This window comes from Periplaneta americana, chromosome 9 (genome assembly GCF_040183065.1).
Source record: "Periplaneta americana isolate PAMFEO1 chromosome 9, P.americana_PAMFEO1_priV1, whole genome shotgun sequence".
NCBI classification, from domain to species: domain Eukaryota; kingdom Metazoa; phylum Arthropoda; class Insecta; order Blattodea; family Blattidae; genus Periplaneta; species Periplaneta americana.
Window position 1 is genome coordinate 86,273,745 of NC_091125.1, and position 5,187 is coordinate 86,278,931.

Consider the following 5,187-nt stretch of genomic DNA (forward strand, 5'->3'; position numbering starts at 1 on the left):
GTGAGCTCTTTAGTAAAAATATTTTTTTTTCTTTGCACAAATTTGAATTTTTAATACCGATTGTTTGTTATAAATAAACTAGTTTTGTTTTCAATAAGGACAGAAATAATTTTGTATTGTTTTATTTTATATGAGAGCCGCCACTAAGCAATAGCAAGGAGGATTGAGACAATCTAGCGTACAAGGTGGATGAGGTGGGTTTGTTTGCTGCGATCACTGTAGAACGGCTACACTTACGTAGGTATAAAAATGTGCTATGCGAAAGACCAGAATGGTTTCTGTAGGATGGTGCTCCATTACATAATACTATGCCCAGGGCAGGGTATTTATGGAGATCGCGAAAATCACGACATATTAGATATATAAAATAGATTTTTACTAATCTTTACGAATTAATAATATGCGGATAAAACAATCGCGACAAATCGTGAAATAGAGTTCTAACAGCGAAATATGAACATATTCGAGTATTATTACTATTGCGTCGTTTTTTTAGCGAATTTCATATTCTGAGTTTTTTTTTCGGATTTTTTCACTTGAATTTGTTAAATATCCAAGTAGGCTACATTACATGGTATTCCAGGTGTTCTGATTACATTAGTGAACTGAAAAGACGGAGAATTCAATATTTCACTAATAATTTGAAAGTGTTAATTAGAAGGCTGCAAGTTTTTTTTTTTTTTAATAAACGAATTCGTGTTAAATACAGTTTCAATCCAACAAATACAGGGTGGAAGGTAAGGTAGTACATTAATTGTAGGATGTGATTCCTTAAAATGCAACGAACAAAAAAGTCTAATACCACCTTGCTCGTTTTTGAAGAAATAATACTTTTATGCCGACATTTCGATCGCGAATTTTACGAATACTGTTTAAAAGACGGTTCAATTTCTTGTATAACAACGAAGAGAACGTTTGTTATGTTCACGTTGCAGCAGTATTTTAATGAGAAAATTCACAGATTTCGAATTAATCGATTGAAGAAACATTGGAAACAATGATTGTCGAGTCACGTACAGAAGGTCTAAAAATCTGGCATCGCTGTCGGGACGGCAGACAGTTTGCGCAGCATTCGCAACTGATCAGATGTTGTGATGTTTACATTGAATTAGTATGCAGTTGGACGTACAGCGATACAGGTTAGTTTATTTCAAAACTACGAGTGCCAGAGTTCACAAATCGTGAGTAGGCCTACTTAGACATGATCCAAACCGCGGAAGAAATTCGGAAGAGTGAAGGACTACTGGCCAGACTTCGTCATAATTTTATTGGACTAGAAGATGTGAAAGCTGCACGCACGCTGATGGTGGACATTTTGAACAGTATCTGTAAGATGTGAGTGGACTGTGGTTTACAGAATTTGTTACTCTTTATTTCATTATTAACGTCCAGAATTAACGATTCGTAAAACAACAAACTGTAATGTTAATTATATCATGTTCACAAAGTTACATCAGTTTTATTTTTTCATTAAATGTAACTGAAATTTCTATCGTAAGTGTTTTCACTAATTTGGACATAATTTCCTGATTTTCACGTTCTTTCTTGTTATTACTGTACGTATTTCTTGCTTACATTAAAATTATTACGCCATACTTAATACTGAATTGTTAATATATTGCATTGTAAGTTGATAATAATTCTGTATTCATTGTTGAACTGCGCCCGAACACTAGCATTTTATTCATTCGGGTTATTAATTTACATTTTCTGACATTAAATTACACAAACTAAACAAATAGCAGTTACGTCCCTCTCCCGAGTTTACGTAGGTCATTTTTGTATGAAGATTTATCCCCAGATTAGCTCGCGGAGTATTGCACCGAAGCTCAATACATTGCTGCCGACCTGCTGCAAGGTACACGGTGCGCGGTGAAAGGTAGTTGAACTTAACTCGCTCCCTTCAAGTCGCTGACTGCATGGGGTGTGGGGTACTACTTATGCGGCGTTGAGACATCTTGCAATATCCGTCAGCGCTTTCGAAACACTTGTAATTATCTCACTATCCGTAAGTTCTATGATTTGTTTTATTTGACAAAACTTACTCTAAATAATGAGATCTATGGCTCCTATCAATTAATGTACTACCTTACCTTCCACCCTGTATTGTCTATTGGCCATACCGCACCTTTAATGGAATCCAACGAACCTTTAATGTTAATTATTTGGAAAGTAATATTCATACTGAGTTAATACTCCAAATTCAAAAATAATTGTATTTTCCAAAATTTTCATTAATCTCCGCCAAGAGTACAAATCAATTTCCAACAATCTCCGCCGACACCAATATTAAAAAACACAAATGTTAAAATTAATCTCCATAAATACCTGCCCCTGACTATACCACATCGGGCAGAATTGGCTCGCCGTTGCTATTGCAAACGTACGAGAAGAGGTGGGAGGCCTTGATATGAGATCTCTAGAGCTCTGAACCCGGAAGTGAGATAATACCACTGTTTCTTCTGACTGTTTACTTCCTCGTTTGTTATCCTAACTTCATTTCTCCCGTGACAACAATACAGACTGGATTATTTACAAAACTTGCGTTCACATACTTGAGCAGAAGTGAACTAGTATCCACCAGTACGGGGACAACGTATGGTTATCAGTATCACGATGATCTCTCTCCCATTATAACCGACTTGCGAAACTAAATTTCGCTACTCATTGTAGCTCTCTGAATTCATCACGATGCTGTGTGGGCATTGGTCCTCCCATAAGTACATTGGCCGAAATTGCATGATGAAATATCTTCTTTCATGAAGACTCAAACGAGCGCTCATTCCGAAGCCCTAATCCAATTCATGACCCCTTAGACCACGCAGCTACGGCGCGGAACGTAAACCACTAATCTAAAACAATTTACGTAAATAGCAATCCAGTATTATAACCAGACATCGGATTCTAGGGCAAATGCCTATTTTGTTTCTTTAGGAGAAAAGTAAAAATAATTATTAATATTTGTGTTTCATGGAAATTGAAAGGTATTCAAAGAGTTTTATAGTGCCCTAAAATGCCCTAAAACGGTTATTAGAGCCTAATTTGTTAATATTCGCCTAAAAATGCCTAACTCACTGTAAAGTTTCGCATTTTACCCTTACTTTTTATAATTTATACATGCATTCACTGCGAAATTTAAGGCATTTAATATTTAAAAGAATGGCCCTCCTAGTGTTAACACTACCAGGAAATGCAACAATAAGTGGAACTTTGTATTTTTGTCCAATTGAATCTCAATAACAACGGTTCATTTGAATGCTCGTTAACAGTTGCTGTTTCCCTCACCTTATTTGTGTTGAGAAGTTTTGAGCGGTAGGACGTTTTCCTGTGAAGTTTAACGCGATAATGCCGAAAAATATAAGTGCAAAATCTACATTGATCCGGCAATGGCTAACAGAATATTCAGAATTCACTTATGATAGAAAAATAATATTCTGCAAGATTTGTAGCAAACAGGTATGTAACAATAGTTGAAATATATAAATTCTATTAATTTTAATGAGTAGGCCTATAATATTTATACATTGACTGAGCTATCCTGAGGTATAATTTTTTTTAAGACCACTACACTTTAACCTTTTAAATTCCGATAGTTAAAGTATTTGCAGGTCATTAAAATTTTGATTGTTCGAACCCACTAACTTTGTGATAGAAATACGGCAATACAACAATTAGGATTTTATTTTAATTCAGTTTACTTTACATTTTTAGATTTCGCAAGAAAATAAGTGCCACCTAAAGCAGCATGTGCAAGGAGCGGCTCATAAGGCTAAAGCTCAGCAGAAAAATGAACTGCAACAAACATTACTAACACAGCCTACTTCATCCAATCTCAGCAGCAATTTCTATGCTGATTTAACCAGAGCGTTTGTTGCTGCTAACATTCCCTGGAATGCAATTGAAAATCCGGTTTTAAGACAGTTTTTACAAAAATACTGCAAACAAAATATCCCATCTGAGTCGATCCTAAGAAAAAATTACTTAGACAGAATATACAATGAAACTTTAGCTTCCATTCGGGAGGATATAGGTGATTCTTACATATGGGTCTCTGTGGATGAAACCTCAGATCCTATGAATAGGTATATAGCAAATATGGTAGTAGGAAAACTTAGTCCTGATGGACCTTCGATTTCACACCTCGTATGTGTTAAGGAACTTTCGAAAGTGAATAGCCAAGCCATTGCTTATTTTGTAAATAAAGGCCTACAGTCTTTATACTCAGGTAATATAGACGATTCTAAAGTTCTGTTGTTTTGTACTGATGCTGCCTCATACATGGTTGCTGCAGCTCCACTTCTTAAAATTTATCCTAACCTCACGCATGTAACCTGTCTAGCACATGGCCTTCACAGGGTTTCTGAAACAATCCGGAATGAATTTCCTCTTGTCAATTCGTTTATTTCTAACACAAAAAAATGTTTTTGTAAAGCCCCATCCAGGATTTCAATATTCAGAGAGAACTTTCCAGATATCCCACTCCCACCTTAGCCGGTTGTTACACGATGGAGAACCTGGATTCAGTCAGTGGTGTATTATTCTAAGTATTTTAAAGAAGTGGTCACAGTTATTGATAAATTACCTGAAACTGATAGTGCAGCGTGTGTGAAAGCAGTGAAAGATTGTCTGAATGACTCACGAGTGAAAAACGATATTGCCTACATAACATCAAACTTTTCTTTCATACCTGCAAGCATTGAACAATTAGAACGTGAAAAACAATCTCTTTGTAGCCAAATAGCAATAGTAAAGGAAGCTCAAGTGAACATACATTCTGCTTTGGGCGAAACTGGGAAAAAAGTTAAAAATAAGTGGGACAACGTATTAAATAAGAATGTAGGATTTTCATTGTTGGAAAAAGTATCAAGAGTGATATCGGGGGAAAGTGTAAATGTTCCAGTAAGTATTGATGTTTCTATTGTGCCTAATTTAAAATTTGCGCCTCTCACATCAGTTTCGGTTGAAAGAAGTTTTTCTGCTTTCAAAATGATTCTCAGTGACAAAAGGCAAAGGTTAACTGTGGAAAATTTAGAAAAAATTCTGGTGGTGTACTGTGCAGATAATTATAATAAAGTCTGAGCATGGAACTGAATTTCAATAACTTAAAATGAGTAATCTTGATACCAATAATCATTATTTCATTAGTTTCAATATATTAAATTTGTGCAGCTCTGTTTATAAATATAA